Genomic DNA, 21,463 nt, shown 5'->3' on the forward strand with positions numbered 1-21,463 from the left:
CATGAGACTCTCAAAATATTCATGAACCTTGCACAGGATCCAAGAAGAATGCCAGATGCAATGGTCACGACATCCATGTCATGAATCAGTGGCTTTCGTTAACACTACCGGCAAGCGAGACACGATTTGGAGGCTGTAACATGACTTTAACATGAACCCTCATTTGCGAGACATCATTAGTACCCCGTTTAGGTTGCGACCACATTGAACCATGACAACCCGTCGTATCACTGAAAAATATCATTTCGCACAGTGTGTGATTTATCACGACACACGATAATGCATGCCCCCTCCCCCCCCCCCCCCAAAAAAAAAAAGAACAAGAAAAAACCTATACTCTGGAAAAAAAAACAGTTTTAGGCTAGAACTGGTAACTATAATTTGGTGCTATATACGAATAGGGGATAGCGTGAGCGAGGTCGGAAGAGCAAGAGTAAAGCAGCTCGAGTGTCAATAACTCATCTATATCATACTGTGACGTCATAACAGGCATTTCCAGGGAGACAACTGACAAGACCGTGAATCAACTTCCTTTGTCTGCGAGGATGTGTAATAATATTATGTCCTTGATATATAAAGTATAGGCAGAGTCACTATGAAAATGGCTCTTCCGAGAAAACTGATTAAATTCTTCTCTGCTACGATGAGATCTGTTACGCAAATGACGTCACAGCCACGTGATAAAGTTTATGGCTGAAAGTCGTGTGAGCTCACTTCATTACAGGTATCGAACTGGTCGTAACTTTGTCGGATTTTACTCCATTTTCACTGAGCTGTAATTTCTTGTTTGGGATTTTGTTTTGTTTTGTTTTTTTGCGTTAAAGGTATGACATGAGATTCTTCTTTAGGTATATTTTCCTTGAAGGAATTCAGAAAGTCAAGACCAATTTGGTAAATGTTCCTACTTTGTGTGAGTGTGTGTGTGTGTGTGTGTGTGTTTCACAACGCTAAAGCGAAAGCACAGTGCCAATCTTATGGAAATTGCTTCAACTTAAACCTGTTTTGTGCCTTTAAAGAACTTGCCAAGAGCCTCAAACGTATGAATAATAATACTGAATAGTTGGAACAATTGCATTTTCCGTAATATTACACATATTTCTAAATCACAGTAACAGAACACTTTTTGGAATCTGTGGGACTCTATCCCTCTAAACCATCCCAGCTCTCTCCCTATCCCCCCCCCCCCCCCACACACACACACACACTTTCTCTTCTGAAAGAGAGGGAACGTATATTGCTATGACGAGAATAGAGGGCACTTTTTTATCATTAATATTGTGTTTGCTGTCAATCGCCCAAATCCTCCTACGCGCGCCTCTTAGAACGTAACATATCTGCGGCAATGCCTCATAACATTGCACCCATACTTTAAAGAAAGTTTTTGACTCTACGCTGACACTATAAAAGTGACAGAACGGATACTTAATCAATAAGAGCATGTTCATATTGAACATGATCGTTCCTGATTCATCACTTTCTTTTTCAGTGAAGCTTTCGCGTGATTAAGTGCCCTTGTTCTTTAGAGGTCTCATTTTAATGTGGTTGCTCGCTCATAGGCATATTAACGACATACACAGCAAGAAGAGATAAAAGAAATTCACAAATCTTAATTTCATGTGAGAATATTCCTTTTGCCTGTTATTGAGACATACTCACGTAAATACATTTGTTATTTTCTATGCACTTTAAGGATGTAGTTCAATTGCTTTTACGATATTCTAGAGAGAAATGACATCAAGCAAAATTTAATTTAAGTCATAACTTTTTGAACGAATTGTCAGATTCTTTTCAACCTTTCATCATCATGAGGCATTCGCTGCATTCAGATACTAGTTGGCCTAAAGTTTTGAAAAACTTCTCCGTGAAGTCAAAGAGTAAGATAACGCTCTTCCCCTCCCCGCACTTCCGCTCTTTGTCCATCACCACCCCACCCCACCCCATCCCATTCCACCTTCCTCCTAAACGTCTCAAAACCTGCAAACGCGGATACGCCGCCTGGAACGCATTAAGGTATGGCGTCCTCTCCCCTTTGCCCGCTTTGGTTTGAACCCTGGCCTGGCCCTACCAAGGATCGGAGGTACGAAGCAAGCTCGCCTTGTACCTCCTTGGCCCTATAGTGCGAGTACTAGCGAAGCAGAAACTCTAAGAAGACGTCTATGAGGAGAAGGAAATATTGCTGTCGCAGCTGTGATCATGTATGCAAAGTACACTGTACGTGTACCCGCGATAGTAATCTACTGACCTTCTTATGAACACGTCCCCCCCCCCCCCACACACACACAATATATGGTCCTGTGTATGAATATCAAATCAAATGCACAATCGTATTCATGGCATTGACTTTTCTGCGTATACATCATGTACTTATAACGTAGTCAAGCCCTGTAGGCTATCAACTTCAGATCATGCTGACGTAGATTATGTCAATCAAGGGCAATTAACCGTGTAAACAATTATGTTAAAACTTTCATAAGCACGTCCATAAAGCGTTTGATTTTCCCAAAGTATGTTGGTGAGAATGTAGGTTACGTATAAACAGATGTAAATTTGTGTTTTTACAATGTGTGTTGTTTTGACAATATCTCTGTCATTCAACCATCCTGTCCCTCGCTTATTCACAAGTGGATTCTCTCTCTTTCATGATTATCTTCCGGAAATACTCATAATATAATTTTATGGCCATATTTAGCAAGATCAACATTATTATTCTCACTATGGAAACTCAAGGAAATGTACCCGTTGGATTGTGTATGATCAACTCATCTTACGGCTACTGTCTAATATCATGATAAATATATGTATACATTATAATTAAAAACATGAAGATTATGTACATGAATATATTAATTTTTCCCGCTCGATTACCCTTCTCCCCCCCCCCCCTCCCGTCACCACCTGTCTCTCTCTACCCCCCCCCCTTCTCTCTCTCTCTCCTATTTCTAATATCTGCTCTACACGACAACGCCCCTTTCTATTGTCGAAATCGGCTTTTGTTTCATTCTTTTTCTGTACTTTCGCTTGCTTGCGTATTCTTGTATGCTCTTTTCCCATTCCGAATTACATAATAAATTACAACGTGATATCTGGAGACTGCATTTCGTAGATCTAGTGCCCAGCGTTGCTAGTGCCGATAGAGTGGTACATAGGGTCTGCACTACTACACACCTCTTTGCTTCGTATATAGTAGCACATTAACTATGTATTCAAAAGCAGGACAGAAAATGCAAGTCGTCTGCTTTGATTTATTTCTCAGAGTGCCTCACGCATCATTGACTCCATGTCACTTACAGTTTTGAATGAGATCGCAGTCAGTTTTACCAATTTTGTCAGTTTGTATGTTCTTTTGTCGTCAAGCTTTCAAAAATGACGGTTACTTAATTTCGCCGAAGAGTGATTTTGGACGCTCACTGTTTTGAAATACCCTGAGGCCTCTACCAACACACATTATCATTATTATTATTCGTGTATTCCTAAATTTTCAACGTCAAAGTTACTCATGTTCAAAGAATTCATGGGACATGAAACATACGAGAATGTAAGCAAAGCAGGGCCTACTCCCCTCATGCACATAGAACATATTCAATTACGACATACGACAGAAAATGATGTTACCAAAAGCCTTTAAACACTATAACAAAGGTTTGAAATCGTACTGATACCTGACAAGAGAAGCTAGAAGAATGTTGTCCATTTGGGCATGAAGGTAATTTAATCAACTTCCAACCATAAGTAATAGACAAGAACGACCAAAACGACAATGACAAAAACAACAGATTGAAAAAAAAAATCAGATAATGACTAAAAAAGTATGTGGAGTTGACCACGGCAAAGAAAACAATACATATAAAAAACAGGAAAAAAAATGAAGAAAAAAAAACAATGACCAAGGCAGGAACGACAGGGAAAGGAGATAAACAGTAAGAGATAAAAAAAAAAAACAATAGGGAATCCCATGACGTCAGCAGTATGACGTCATTTGTGACATTATGCACCTGGTGAGATGCATGACGCCGGACAACCACTAGGTCCTAACTCCTAGGGCAACAATGCATTTTTATTTTTTGTTGTTTTCTAGGATGATACCGGATGGTGACTGCCCCCACAATCTGCGTCAGGATCTTGTGTCAAGCAATACAAACCATCGATGGGTAGAATAAAGTACATCGGTTCACTTATGTATCACATTATTTATGTATCATGGATATATTTCCTCAAATCATCTAGGTCTCGTAGTGGTTAAATTGTTGGCCAAAAATCATGATTTTAATGAACATCACTTATTAGGTTGTACAACCATTGGCAGATCTAAGATGCTTTGCCCTCCATCTCCTCGTGTAATTTGCATGATGGTGTTGCATGATATTATACATTCGTGTAAACATATGAAATTTTGTTATTCAATAACTTGCTTTTGCTATAAGTCACGTAAGGCTAATGAAAACTTCTCACGCTGTTTCTTTGATTTCACTCTATTTACATGAGAAAGCTACCTTTTCTGCTGCCCCGCCACCGAGCTGTTAGCATGACAGTGAATTTCATCTGTAGATGAAGTAGGTGAAAGTGTGGATCGCTTTCGAAACATATCCACACACGATGGACTTTTGTACAAAAAAGCTCTGTGTATAGAAGGCTGTAAGCGGACCCCGTCCACATCCCACTTTCTCTCTAATTCAGTCACAATCAGAAGAATTAGATCCGAGCTAAATTCCCCCACAGGGATCGAGTTCAAGCTTCTGACGATCGCACGCTACCAAGCAGCGGCTTATACGCGTAGTGTACACTTTTAACTTGAAAACCTGCATTACCTTCAGTTGATAGGCATCTAATCCGTACGCAGATCAGCGACCAGTGTCAAACAAAAGAGTGATAGGCACATATATATCGTTTGATATCTTGCGTGATTCGCCCCAGAATGCACATTTCGTGACCTAATTCAGTGTCAAAAGCAACGACATCTGCCTGCCCGCCCGGCCTATCAAAAAAAATGAATGTTCAAATAACGATGCTGTTGCCATGACAACGACTGCGCAAGTCCCACTCTGCCTCTTCCGAAGTCTACATATCAATGGCGACGTCGATGGTAAAGGAGCTATCTTGAGGGTATGTCAACATGTACATTCAAGTGTTATACTATCAATTTCTAATATAAAAATAAATACTAATATAAAAATAAACTATACTTATTTCGGAGCGCATAACAGAACTGCTATTAATAAAACTGAGTGACGTAAGAGCCCACTTTTATTTAAGAAGTCGGCTTCACACTATATCTACAGTTGAACATGCACCTGTCTGTATCTAGGCCTATTCACGCATCAGCTGTTAGGTCGTCAACCCATGTCAGATGCGATCAAAATAATTAATGACCCCGGCGACCTGTGTACATTACGTCTAACTTCGGATCCGATCTTTATCGAGAATTCGTCAAATCAACTATGATACCGTGTCTTGATATGCCGACAACAAACGCAAACAAGCCTCGATATATCCGTAGAAATTAGGCCACTTTATACAATAATGCATACAAACACACTTACAAATCACATAGTGCAATTATATTTGGGGTTTCATCCTTACGGTTTGTTTGTTTGGGTTTTTTTTAGCTTTCTATATCTGCGCTTTTCTACTCTTCTCAATGACAATTCAAGTGCTCACATTTACAATGGAACCTCGTCATAAAGATGTCGAATATAGAAAAACAAAACAAAACAAAACAACACAAGCTGATATTGCAGAACCCAACTCGTTTATATTTCCTCGTTTTTGTAAACCCTGATACAGTAAGGACTCTGCGGTCATTGGCATGATTTACATCATTACATGGTGTCAATGCCGTTACAACGTGGCGAATGTATTGACGAATGTACAACGTGTATCGGGTCCGCAGAAAGTAGGTAATCTACCTATCCGTTGAGAAGGAAATGATTGATTTTTTTTTTTTCATGAACAAATCTTTTAATCATTTTCGTTGGTTTTTTACATACTCACCAGCATTTTTTTTATTTTATATATAATGCTACAATTAACACGAACTTCCGTTTGACATCAGTTGCCATACGTGCCACGAATGCTTCACGCGGAGTCTGTCATGGGTCTGACACGAAATCGGGGGGGGGGTGTTTCATCAACGTTTGTCAGCGCTGACAAGTTGTTAGCGCTGACAATTTCAGCAAAATCCTTGGTTTCAATTGGATGAGATGCTCTGGTCACTGACTGTTACTATGGTGATTGTCAGCCATGACAACTTTTTGCGCTGACAAACGTTGATGAAACACTCCCAGAACGTTCGATATCACAAGGGTGTCACGAGAAGGGAGGTGGGGGGGGGGGGCGGGGGATAAGCCCAGCTATTAATACCTCAGCAATTCCCAGTGCAACGACTTTCCACATCCGATGGAAAGCGAAGGAGCAGGGTACTTTTATTCATCGGCACAGGGTCCCACATTAACCTAAGTTTTACCTTCTCTTTTTACACGTACTCTTAAGCAGCGGGTATTGAGCAGACTATTGATCGTCACGCCCTGGTGAATAAAAAGGTGCGGGTATTATCGATCTTTCACGGGGCACTACCGATCAGAAGGCAAAGAAAAAAAAAGAGGAAAAGACAAAAAAAAAAGATTGTACAATCATACTCAGCGTTCATGAAAAAAAAATAACGGCTATCGATTAAACGCGTCACATTTCCGCTTCCGACGAGACATTGTGTTCGATTCCTTCCCTTCTCATTCCCTCCGAGCACCTCCCCCCCCCCCCCCATCCCCATCTCCTAGCTGCATCTGTTGCAGGGGGCAACATTCGCGTACAGCAACATCCCCAACCCCACACATTCTACACCATACACGCATTCATTCGCCCACCTTTAATGTAGGAGGCGTTAAAACGGAACTGTCGTGCCCCACGAGAGATTTGAACAAGGACCTAATATTCCCGCCTATACCAATCTGAGGATATTGCATATACCGCTTTCAATAACAGGCGACAATTCTCGATATTCAATGCGCATGATTATTCTCGTATTCTCAGTTTGGAGAGATGTTTTGTAGATCATGCTCACTAAGAGATGTTTTGTCTTCGCATAATATGCTGTTCGTGCTTTCTTAAACTAGGGAGATATGAGAGAAAGTTGGGGTTTTTTTTCGTTTTGGACTTGTCTTCCACAAGTTATTCTGAGCATGCGCCGTCGACTGTTCACTCCCGCCTCGACTTGGGTGTCTTTTGCACACGCTTTCGTAACCACCTTGACATCCTTCCCACCATTAGCTAGCCCCCATCTGCCCCTCTACTTATTGTGTATCACTTCTCCCACACATTGTTGTCATTTCTGGTCCTCTCTATTATATTTACCGCTAAAAGTTAGCTCTTTCTCCCCCCCCCCCCCCCTTCTTCTCTCTCCTTTTGTCTCTTTGGTCTCCAAGACTATCAATATATTACTCATGTTGCTTTTGATTACACACGGATGATAATGCTTCCAATAAGTAGAATCTAATACCTGTTAAATTAATATGTTTGTTGTTTGTTTTCGTTTTTCATCTGACAAGATGGCTGGATGTCTCACCTCCCTGGCTACACTACAGGTGGTATTCCATGGGGTCCAACTGTGAGGATCACTTTACCGGGTTTGCACCCCGCTCTAAAGCGGGACCACTGGGGCGCGTGCCTTTCCCAAGGACTCAGCTCAAGTAACTATGGCACGATGTGACGTCTTTTTGAGGGTCTCATCATCATTATCTGTGCCTAATCTTTTGTTTAAGTTTGTTAGTTTTGTTGAGCTTTTTTGTTTTGTTATTCTTTATTGTCTTGTTGAGTTTTGTTTTTCTTTATTGTTTTGTCTTCTGTTTTGGATCTTCTTTTTTGTGCTGCTTTTTGCTCATATCGTCTTGGCATAGAGTTCGAAGTGATGATGTCACAGCCTTTTGTTATAGCTTGGACTGGAACCAAGTGTGAGCATGGTTAGTAATAATATATAGTGCTCACAGACCTGGCAGCGGCAGGTGAGGTTATTTAGAACCACTTTCCATCGCGATGACTAGATGGCTAGGATATCACACTTTGGCATTCCGTACTTTCTTTCCACTTTTGTTTTGTGTATTTTAACCACATTGCGTAGAATTAAAGTGCACTATTTTTGGAGCTAAATATCAGACGAGGCATCAGTTGCTTCAATATGAACTATAAAAGATGTAATAGAATCTCCATGAAATTATCCCAATATACCTCATTATCTCATGGGATCTGCGAAGCTTCCGAAAGAGTGTAAACACCTTATTGGAGATCCAATTCCGTCTAGCGCTGCATCCCCCTGCTCAGCGCTCGAAGTCGTCCCTCGTGGCGCCATGAGGTATACGTCATAATTACGACCTCATCGAAACCGCCTCTCATAGAGATGTAGAACTCCAGACTGGAGAGTGAGCTAAAAGTCTGCCAGCAGGAAGGGCACGCACGCACGCTCGTCCCACGTTGCCTTTTCAGTCGGCAAAGACCATGCTCACCATCAATCATCGGGATTTGCACTTTTATGGCGGAGTCGCCCATCTCAAGTACGGCTGCACCATTAGAGGGCAAAAATAACGTCAGACCTGATGCACATGGCGTATTTCGTTATCGGCTGTTTGACTGAAGTGCCTATAAATAGGTTCGTGACTTTGAAATAAAACATGAATGTTCTTGTATGAAAGATAATTTCGTCGGGAGCGTGATTCAAGATTAGCTCTACCTATGATTAGTTTTACTAACTTGCTTATGAATTAGAGTTCTGAAGAAAAAAAAAACGATGTTCACGAAACATTAATCATAGGGAATGCGGACTGAAAGTAACGATCGCGTATACAACAAAAACAAGGAAAACGTCAAGCGATGTCTCACTTCCGTATCGCAACTTGTGATTATAGTGTTTTTCAGTGTAAGTTCATTGACCTTTTGACCTTTAGATCTTTGACTTTGTCCGACATTACCAATATTCGAACTTGACCTGCATCTTTAGGTGGTGTACCTGTGATGTGAGTTTGTGGGCTTGCCACAAAGCTTTGGAAAGTTATTAAGAGCATACAATATGATACTTATCAGGAAAAGTTCACTGATATTTTACACAGACTTTATATATCTCTTGTCGGAATTCATTTCTATTCGAACATAATTATGACGATTAGAATACATTTGACTGGCATCTTTAAGTGATGTATACGTGTGGTGTGAATTTGGTGGTCATAAATTGTTTTTTCTTTCTTTTCTTTTCGTTACTGTGATTTTGGTTTTGCGTTGTCCTTGTTATTGTGTTTTCTATAGTTTTCTTGAATAGCACCAGTGCGCTTAGAAACACCCATATAAAGCACCAATAAATGTTATCATTATCATTATTATTATTTTGTTGTTATTAATATTATTATCATTATCATTATCATTATTATTATTATTATCATCATCATTATTATTATCATTATTATTATTATTATTATTACCATTATTATTATTATTATCATATTATAATTTTTATCACTATCACCATCATCATAGGCCTATATCAAATATGTGGATAATTATTGTGAGTACAGTGCTTCTCAGCGAAGGTTCATTGATATTTTGACCTCAGAACTCCTGAGGACAGACAGTCAAGCTGTCCAGAACGTCGAGCCTTCTCTCTTCGCTCTCTTCGCCCTCTCTTCTGGTTCACAGTCCTTTTCAGGACTCGCACACTTTCAAGATAGAATACCTCTACTCTCTCTCAATCTCCATCTCACTCTCCATCTCACTTCTCCCTCTTCACTTTATCTACTATCTCCTTTTCCGACGGTCCTTTTCAGGAATACCACATGGTGAACCGTAAACCCATTCTCTGTAATTCGCTATTGTTTAACATCTGTTGGTAATAATGCAAGTTACAATTTCATGAATATTATCATTTGGATCACACTATAAACATGATTAGTTAATCATTGCATTCAATACTATGTTTAATCCATCCCGTATATCATTCTTATAGTGAGCTTATTTCAAACTTGTCTCCCTGACACATGGGCACACATACAAGCTTGTATATGCGTGAAAACATAATTCGATCTCTAAAATAGCCCGCAGTCTCGATTTGATGTCTATCAACGGTCGTATATTCAGGCGCTGCACAAAGGGGAACGTGAATCAACAATCTGTTTGTACAAGCACAGAGGTTAGACCCCATCCCATCCCGTGGTAGAAGTAGTCATTATGAAGAATAGACTACGGCCCGCTTTACTTAGCACATTTGAAAGGATACGTTGTATTCTTTGTATACAACATGACAGTTCAATATTTGTGAAATACATTGAATAATGAATACAACGCAATGATATTTTACGGCCAATGTACGGATTTGTTTCAATCCTCAGCGTCTGAGTGCCAAGCAGAAAGACAAACAAATAAAATGACCTCTGTTCGGAAAGCGATATGTGCGACTGTGGACCCAAGAGGCGCTGTAAGGAAAGAGGGAGGTGATCGGACAGACAGCGGGGAAAACCCAGATCTAAACGCGATGTTATTGTAGAACAGTCCGATTGCAGCCAAGGGGCGTAAAATATGAGTGTAGTGTGTATTTTGTGAATAAAGTCACCTCGGTGTCACGGAAGAACAGGCTTCCTGAAAATGATAAATCTTACCGGAACATAGACGTCTGGTCAAGACACTTAAAAAAAAAAAATAGAAAACGAACATTCTGTAAGACAGGAAATTGCACTTGATAAGAACCAGCCAGATTTAATTTATAGATAAGCGGAAATTGCGCTACATAATCCATTCCATCTGAAACAAGACATTTTAGAGCGAATTTCGTTTCTGCGTTTGACACACACAAACGCCGTTTTCTCACTAACATTTTTGAAGGTTCTCCATAGGAGAGGGATTCCGTAAAGCTAGACGTCCTCTACGCTGAACATATCCCCGACGATATAGACTTTTCGGTCACTACTATCCTTTCTGTCAATATCGTGGTACAATACTTGAAGTATAGTAACGCAGAATTTACGGGGCACGCTCAACATCCATTTAAACTGATACACAAACTGGTAATTGACTTTGTTCGGACTTCGAAAACTGAAATCGCCTATGCACCCACTGCGAACTCTATCGATTCTAGTTACAGTGTACATAAGATACCGAAACATTCCCTCTTTCACCTCCCTGCACATGGTTCAGGGCATGCAAACAATCCCCAACGCTCTTGAAGATCGGTCCTGCGGGTAATGTATTGGGAATCAACCCTACACGGTATCCAGCCATCACCAAACACCTGTAAAACTCCCGCGTTTGATCTGTTCCGGACTGGTAACCCCGAATATAGATCAACTATGTTCGTATAGCGGATGTGATATTGAATAGCGCTGTCTGTGGCGCACTGTTACTGCGGCCACATTGTTTGTCATACGTGCAAAACAGTACCTACCTGTATCTTTCGAACCAGGATCGCTCTTTGCACTCTGAACTAGACATGCAGGCAGGCCAAGATTAGAAGACAATAGTGTCTAACGGAATAAGTATATTGATCAGCATTATCCCTCACAGCTTACACAGCTAATTCTGGATCTCGCTGAAGCCCGAGTCTGGCGCTTGTAAGGCTGCCTGTTGTTCAGAACTCGACGCCGTTCAGAAGTCAGCAGACCCCTGCCACCTGCACTCTGTCTCCGCAGCGGAGACGACTGCTGGGTACACGGAAGTTCGGTAGGCCTGTGAAATGTTTCAGGAACCAGAGACAAATTTCGCGCGTCTACTGTTGGGATGACAACAGGGTTCGAACATTTCAAGCCACCGTACGTGTGCTAGGTTCACTATTCGGCAGAGCTTTTTGATTACTTACCCCCGTACAGGGCAATGCTGCTAATTCACGGCATTGAGACACCGGCAGAAAAGTGAACCGCTCTTAACCCCCAGTTGAATCATGACGCTCCTTGGTTGAATGGTCATGAAGGCGGTATCAGGTCACGATTACTCCTGATCACAGTACATGAGTCGTATTGACTTTCCGTGACCGTGCTAGCTCGCCTGGCCAAGCACTCACTGCAGTATCGAGAGTTAACCTCGCTCCACGAGATATCGAGTTTGCTGCCATCTAGCGGTGGCTGTGCGCATATTCCATTCTGTTTCGTTCTTCTTTGGCAATCTCGCAAGAGACCAAGAATACAGTCCGATCGCGATTATCTGGACATCTCTAATCTGGACCTTTCTATCATCCGGACGTCTAGGGAAAAAAGATAATTTCAAACTAAAACTCCTGCAAATTTCACACAATATACCTATAATATTCCCAACAGAAACATGCTATAAATTCAACATATGTTTCACTTTATACAAAAAAGAGACCCTAATTTCCATAGAGCAGCTTAGTTTACACCACTGTTGTGGTGTACGCTACTGATCTATACCAACCACTGGATCGGCAGTTACAGGTACATAAACATTGTTTCTCCCATATCCGGCCAAGAATAATAATAATGATGCTAATAATAATAATGATAATAATAATAATAATAATAATAATAATAATAATAATAATAATATAAATAATAATAACAATAATAATAATCATCATCATCATCATCATAAAGATAATAATGATAATAATAATAATAATATAAGGTCTTATTTTACCCAGGGTGACCTCTTCAGTGTTGCCACTGCTATACTAGAGGGCCCTGCTATTACTCTTACCCTAACGTTGCCAGGTACCCATTTATACACTTGGGTCGAGAGGGAAATATTGGGTTAAAACATCTTGTCCAAGGACGTAAGCACTGGGTGGGAGTCGAACTCGCGGGCTCTCCGATCGAGAGTCGGGAGTCTACACTATGCCACAGCGCCCCCATCAAATCCGGATGGCAGCCGCGTCGATCGCGATATGGCGGATATTTAACAGACGTCGGACTTTGATAATTATGGTGCTGGTAAATTTTCACGTGTGCTGGAAGATTGTTGGGGAGGGAGTGTCAGAAAAGTACTGAAAGCAACATTGGACAGTGCTGGAAGACAATGTGAAACGCAAAATAAAAACCATTTTTTATCATAGTGAAGTCGGTATTTCAAATTGCGTCGACAGAAAATATGGCGATGAGGTCACGAGAGATATTTTAAAAAAATTGTTTAGTTCTATGAACACGTGAAAGAGGACAACTGGAGATGGAGAAATTATGTCCTCACAAACTTTCAGTTGGGTCTGACTGGAAACTAATTGGAATATAAATGTACAGACACTGGGGTTGGGTTTTGTTTTTTTCCAGAATGTGACTAGTATGTTTATTTTTTTGACACAATTTGTTCTTTGTTTCATACAATTTATATCAGATAGGTTCATAATAAAACGTGGAGGGGAGGATGTGTGACCAGTGTGCATGTGTTTTGTTAAGACACCACAAAAGCACATCAGTGATTGATTTCGATGCAGCTGATGATAAGAGTTTAATTGCAAAATGAGTTAAGCGCTATTGTTAAACATTTCATAGTAAGTCCATCAGCAGATGGAGCAAAATTAAACCTTTCCAGTAATACCTTACTTGCGACATAACAATGAATAGTCTAGAAGTTATGATTGAAAATATCCTGTACATTCTTATCATTTTCCTTGCTTTTTAGCAGCTTTAATCACAAATATCTCAACTTAACAAGAATGGAGTTATATAGCTCGTTTTGCGATAAAGCTCTTCTTGATTGTTCAACTAAAAGTCCTCCGAGAGCAGAGATTTCTCTTTATCTATTTAACCCTTTCTGTGTCAGGAACCTCGAAGAGAGTGTACAAGCCTGTATGGGGATTTGTGTGCCAATTAGCACTCAAAGTACACAAAAGGTTTATAGTGAACAAAATACAAACAAACAAACTTAAAGCCTTTAGCACCTTTAATGAGCAGAGTGAAATCTCTATTAAAAAAAGAAACAGAAGAAGAGTCATTAAAATGGGACCAAGAATATAGGAAAGTACATTCCATATAGGAAAGTACTTTACAAACATAGGAAAATACATTTTGAAATTTTTCTCTTTTTTCTCGTTTTTAGGAAACAGCGATATTTGACACAATTACATGTCTGTAAACTAGATGAAATTATGATTCTAAACTCAAATGAAGATAAAGCATCCTTGTCATCGAATCCTATAAAGTTACAACAACGTAGCAATATTTAAGACCTTTTGTGAGTTTTAAGATGGTAAGGGTCGTGATTGGTGAATCATTGTTAAGTGTTCATTATTCCGAAGTTTTATTAATCCCAAAATGAAATAAAGTTTGTTATTCCGAAGGTTCGTTAATTCGAAAACGAAAAAAAAAAAGAGAGACAAAGTTCGGGATTCCGAAGGTTCGTTAGGGGTGCATGTCACGAGATCGATACCCATGAGTCATACAGCCTACGAGTCATAGAGTCCACGAATCATATAGCCCACGAGTTATACAGTCCACGAGTCATACAGCCCAAGAGTCATACATCCAACGAGTCATGCTTCCAGCTAGTTATGCAGCTTACGAGTTCAACACTAGTGAACAAGGCCCACGATTCGACACTATAGGCAAGTTAAGCCCACGAGACCGACACTTTTATAGGCAAATATAAGGTTCATGTGTTCGACACTAGGTAAAAAAGGCTCACTAGACCGATATTAAGCAGATAGGCCCTACTACTTCTGGAGAAATGTAACATATTTCCTTTTTTATGTAAATATATTCAGTTTTTTTTTTTAAATGTAACTTGTGTCAGCCACAAACCGGGGGACTTCCAACAGAGAAAATATGATTTAAAGGAGTGTGCAATGAGTCAGGTGCATTACTATATTAGTGAATAAATCAACCATTGTCAAATGATTGTGAGGTATACATTCAGCCCCCCCCCCCCCCGTTAGGGTTGAAATATACATTTACATTTTTTTTTTTTAAATCCAAACCGAGCAGGCCTTTAGGAAAGATATGGCTAAAGTGAATTTCACACCTCTAAAATTGACTTGAGTGTATCGAGTAAATTCAACCACACAAAGCAGTGAAAGCTGCATTGGATTTGACATCGTTAAGTGCAACCAAGATTATTTATGTACTACATGTACTTATAAAATTGTGATTTCTAGCACGTCCACCTGACAGCAACAAAGTATTCATTAAAGCATAGAATTTGGCAATAATGATAGAAAACTTTTGTTCATGCATTCAATGGAAAACAATAAAAGTGATGTTTCTTCCAATTTTTAATTCACAGGCCATTTTGGCCACCGGGTGCATTTATTATTATGCCTACGCCAAATTTAAGGGTTTAATAAATACTTTGTTAGCAAACACTGTAAGTAGTAGATGAATAATCTTTACATCAGGATGCTACTCTCAATGACTTTAAAACTATTAAACAAATTAACCTTTTTTCCGTTCTTGCGCAAAGTAATAGAAATGCGAAATTGGCTTACAGACCATTCCTGTAATGGCATTCCAATTTTACACATGTTTAGCCACAAATATTGCAAGATGCTTGTCCTATAACCAGCAACAACGGATGAATGCTAAGTGAATACATGCCAAAGAAATGTGATCGGAGGGAGCAGGTAAGTAAAATGGTTCGATACTAAGCTGTGAGAACAGTAACGATGAAATACCATGTATTTTGATACGTAACAGAAATTGCTGAGTGTTTTGCTAACGTACGACAGCGCACGCCCAACGCCTTGTGTAACATATGCATCATATTCACACGTTCTCTATATTTCAATCACGTAACAATGCCTCAACGATCACCACGGCTGATTCCATTGGCTTTAACACCGCCATGATGTAATATGTAAATGACACTTTGTTATAGCCGAGACATGCACTGACATACTTCTAAGCTATAGTAGGAGATCCATCCGCCGACCACACGCCCACACACCGGCATCATCGGGAAGTCTTCTTCGAGAATCTAAATATAAGGGATCGATCACACTAGTCGGCTATCATGCATCACTTTCAGAAGGTCTGATGTGTCTTGTTTCCTATCTGAGTTATCGTACGTACTAATGGCGAATGATAAAGTGATAATGTGAAGTCTCAAAAACATACATTGATAATCACGCTATGCATTTTGTGTACTGTTTTAGTAATATTTTGTTGATTCCATATATTATCAAATAACAAATAACAGTCATAATATAACAAAATTAACACAAATCAGGAATGTAAGTAATCAACAGGATAAATTCATGCTGCTTTCATCAACCCATACTTCCATTCGAATTTACAAAAGGTGCCCAATATACAAAAATAGAAAATGTCAACTGAAACTAATGGATTTTTTCATTAGTGGGTTTGAACCACACAGTGATTATTACAACCCCTCAACCTACAATTCATTGTAGCTTCCTTTGTACCCCTCCTCCACCCCTTAACCTCTCTTCTCAACCCTATAACCTTCCTACACCCCGACCACGCCCCATGTTGGACCTTTGCCTTTGACTCTGGACCCTTATTTCTTGGTAAAACACTTTTAGGATTTTCATTTACTACAATGGATAGTAAGACCCCTCCTACCGGCCCGGTGATAAAACCAATTTACCATTCTTTTAAAGGGATGGTATCGTATTGGTTGACATGAGGATTTAGCTTTTAACTTTTTGCGAGATACTTAGAAACCCCTTTATGAAATGTTAAAGAGTATATAATTCTAAGAGAAATTCAAAGTTTGCTTAATGAAAATGGCTGAGATATCCAAAAACAGAGTAAAACAAAGCGATCCTAATAAAAGATGGGTCCCACGTTTTATTAGGATTGCTTTTTTTTTTATATCTCAGCCATTTCAAAACTAATTTTCATCAAATAGGCTTTGAATTTCTCTTAGAATTATACGCCCTTTCATATTTCATAAAAGGTTTCTCGTTATCTAACCCCCCCCCCCAAAAAAAAAAAAAACAATTATCATTAAAAGACGCTGGAAACATGTAGCCCCATCTCAACCGAAACTGTAGCATCCCTTTACGCCTACATTGTATACTGTTATCTTACCATGACATTTCGAATCAACTACCTGTCGGTCGCTCCTTTTAAGTGTTTGTTTTGACTCTTTAAATATGTGAACAGTGAAAAAAAAACAATCAAAGGGAAGGTGTAGACATTCAAGGAATGACACAAAATTTCACTATCCATATCAGTTCATCTCGATAGACATACAAAATCCATCGATATCTCCCAATGTTGAATGCTATCGGATTATCAGTTTCACCCCGACGATGTAAGCAAACGTTTAAAGAAAACACACGCGCACACACACGCACACACACACACACACACACACACACACACACACACACACACAGAGGAAAAAAAACATAGATATGTGTATAGTCTTGTTGTTTTTGGTGGGTTTTTAAATTGGGAGGTGTATAGGATGAATACAGTGTACACCATGAATTAGCTCTGTCGCCTAAGTATCGGATTCGTGGAATTTCATTACGTGAAGGCCTACAATGTATTATGCAATCGCGTAATCACATTTTGAAACTCTGCACTCGCAATTATACAGTTGCATGTTAGCATGCAATTGCAGTTAACACTGTTTGGGTAAGTTTGAACATTTTAATAGGAAGACATTCATACAGTGCATATTTGTATTAATTTGCAAATGTGTGATTCATATCGATATGTAAAAACAATCGCAGTTAAAAAACTGATTCTTCCTTTCCGTTAGGATGGTTGCATGTAAATCAACTCATGGACTACGTTTATCACAGTATCGCGCAAATAATGTTTGCATTAGTCTTTAGCATGCATTATTGCTCGTGGACAAAGAAGTTACGACGTGAATGATATCTCAGGTCCTAAGCATTTATTGTCACAGTCATTCTGCAGTATCTAAGACATACTCGTAGATTTCATTTCATTCATTGTGACGTAATAAAAGCAATACACTACACCAGGGAGAGTCATGAAGGTACTCATTACACCCTTTGTATGAAACAAATAAAGAGCGTACTTGGATCTAACCGACTCTCACCCTGTATGTGCTTGTGTATGTGTAATTCATTTGTTGCATTTTTTCTCCTCCCCCTTTTTTTCTACTGAGCAAGTCTTGATGTCCTTTCTTGCAAAGGAAAGTTCAGGGTTTATCTAAATGTTTCAGACAGCTATATGCTAGCTAGAGTCTTGTGGTGAGAGCCTTCATCTTTCCAAAGAGACAGGATGCAATAAGATTTGGTAAATTGTTTAGAAAACCATGGCAGAAATATATATCATGGTATTTGATTTGCGGACACCCACTGGCGATCCTTAAATTCCTCGTCGAAGAGTGGCAGTAAATAAATCCGTGCAGGCCCGCCTCTGATGGCGTGTCTGAGCATACAGTATCATCGATACTACGCTATCTTCAGTAGATGGGATCGTGTTGTGACAGTAAGGCAGTAAGGAATGTGGAGTGCTGCTGGCATTGGTCACTCGCTGACCCCATCCCATACAGCACGCGTGTGTCTTGCCTAGGAAATTACACGTTCAATCGACTTACGTCGTCGGCACCATGTGAGAAATGTCCGAAAGTCGTCGAGCGTAACTTGGCGTGACTCGGGCGTGCAGCAGAATTTCAGGCCAGCGTAATAGTTATTTTCAACGTGCGCTCGACGGACAAGTGCGTAGCCGTCAGCTAACGAAAGCACGAGCGTATGATCGCCCGCTACAGTCCTGCACCTCCTGTGAATCCCTCGTCTATTTGTGTTGCGTGGCGCGGGACAATTCTTTGGCGTGTCGAGAGATTTAAAGCGTCTGTCGGAATTCAGATTCGATTTTTGACAAGTGGACGAAAGACGGCAAAAGGACAGCTGTGCAGTAAGTTTTCGGTGAGCAAAATTTTTCTTCTAGGCCTATAAGAATTAAGGCATGGTGGCTTACAGTATGCTATCCATTAATCAGAATGCAATGTCCTGTAAGAAAAATTTCAAACTTTATTAGCTTTTAAATCATTTTCTCCGCGTGATGCCATTGGTCAGAGTTCGCGCTGTCGTCTGTGAAGTCTAATCAACATGTTTCTTATGTTCAGATGTAAAAAAAACACTTACCTTGATGTTTCTGTTAAATGTACACATGAACAATAATGCCATTTGAAAGAAAAAAATTAGGTGTGTCCTTTTGATTTATGTTTCTAAAGTTCAATTACACTCTGTGTTCAAGATGGCTTTTACAGAACGGAGTTAATCAAAGAAAGTGGTCTTTAGAAAAAAAACAAGACGTTTGTTCGATTTGAAGATTTAAGATGAGTTAGGGAACAGCGATATCAGTCATAAGCATTTAAAGGGTAGTAGAACCCGAATGTATATTATGTGGATTGAGTGAATGCAGAAATTCCTAGAACACATCTGTGAAGCCAGAGAGGAATCGCATAATGCGTTCAAACACTTGTCAAACGTATAGTAAATTTTACAAGTTTCGGGACCGCCATCGGTATATAAAACTAGTAAACTACATCAATAAACGTAATGCCACAGTAAAATAACAATAATATTGTTGTTTTACTATGTTGAGAGAAGTCAACGTATCATTTCATGTTTTCTAGCATAATGACATCTTGGAGCACTTGGTTTACCTCTTTCAGAAGGCAGGAGGAATACCCTCAGGACATAATAATTTTTACGTCAGAAATAAATAAAGGGGATATAGACCATGTAGTTTTCAAAGATTGAAATTTTGTGGAATTTTCTTTAATATGTTGTATGATATGTGCTGAGGACATACAATCATATCTCTACAAGGTTTTGCCGAAGTGTTTCGTGATGTAATTGTGAAAACAAATTATGGCATTGCAATTGATGGAAAATTATCGCACGCATTGAATCGTTTTGTAACGATACTTCAAAGCTCTTGTGTTCTATATTACGCAACAATTTTAGCTCTTGCCTCGCAGAACTTTTATTATGAAAGTTTTACGAGGAATTTTGGCATTCGTTATCATATATTTACAAATTTACTTCACCGAGATGACAGGAAGATATGAAAGTGTTCCTTAGATTTATAGCGTAACTCAAGTAATTGTTGGTGATATCTCCGAATTGTTATTAGCTATAAGTGGTCGTTTCATGATGATGAATATATATTGGTTTTTATTTAAAACTTGAGAATACTGTAGACATATAATGACGTATTGTATGGATGCACATTTTGATAGGCCCTACATAACATGTTTTGAGACACCTATTGACAAACGGGTGTTCTACCATAAGATATGAAAATAAGGTTGCACTGTATAGGTCAGCTGAAGCCAGGTTTATCAGATATGACATAATGTTCAGTATTCATGTAAACTGTGTTTGTCTTTCCAGTGACAAACAATACTTCACACAAACAGAAAACGCTGGACAAACAAGAAAGGGTTACTAAATAAATCAACCATGGAGAAAATTATTAGTCAACTTCTCAAGCAGTCAAGTCGCGTGTCACTGTACTAAGTAAATAGGACTGCGGTGTGCTAAATCAATACAAGCCCATTAGGACGCCATATCTTTACACGCACGCAGCTCCAAATGACGCTACACGTCAAATTGGACCTGCGTACTTCATCAGCGTTATACGTACTAACTCTTGTTCCTTCAATTTAGGGTTAATTTTGCAGGTTTAATGTAAATCACAAAGGTACAGTATTGCCATTATGGTAATTTGAAACGCCTGACAAGACAAAAAATGATACGCAACAGAGAAGTTTAAATGCTACTTGTTTATATGGAATATCTTGCTGGGACATATTATTACAGAAATCTCTTTAACACACACACACACACACACACACACACACACACACACACACACACACATACACACACTCACATGAGAAAACGAAAATACATAAAAGTTTCTGTTACACTGCTTCAGATCATTTTACAGACTTCTTCAAACCATCTTCCAGCCTAAAAACAACTATCAGAATGGAAACTGTACCCAACAGTGAAGTTCAAATGCCACTCGTATAGAAATGTGTAGCTGAGATATGTTATTACAGAAAGTATGGATATCTTAATTTAACACACACACAAGAAAACTGAATGCATAGAAAAACTCCTGTTACGCTGCTTCCATTGATAAGATCATTTTACAGATTTATTTGAACCATCTTTCAGCCTAAAAACATGCAGCTGTCAGAATGGAAACTGTTCATGATTTAGTGAGGTCACTTTGAACTGTACCCTTGTACTTCTTCAAACATAGCGGTTACTTAAAAGGAATCTACATTGTATTATAATCTCAGTTAGGCAAAGAGTTTTTTCGACTTTGATTCTGTTTTTGTTTTTTAATCACACCACATAACAGGTAAGGATAAATGTATTCAAATAAAAACGATGATATGCCTCATGTAAGCGGAATATGTTCAACATGATATATATTTCATTTTCATCGTCTATCATACATTGAGTATCTCGTCTTTGAAATATTTCTATAACATGTAGGCCTACAGTAAGGGATTGAGCAGAGGGGTGTTGTTGAATATATTCCCGTTGGCTGTCACTCCTGTGGTTTTGCTATAGGCTAGTAACCAAAGG

This window comes from Diadema antillarum, unplaced genomic scaffold, assembly GCF_040938485.1.
Source record: "Diadema antillarum isolate AM-2024a unplaced genomic scaffold, OU_Dant_1.0 seq00000222_RagTag, whole genome shotgun sequence".
NCBI classification, from domain to species: Eukaryota; Metazoa; Echinodermata; class Echinoidea; order Diadematoida; family Diadematidae; genus Diadema; species Diadema antillarum.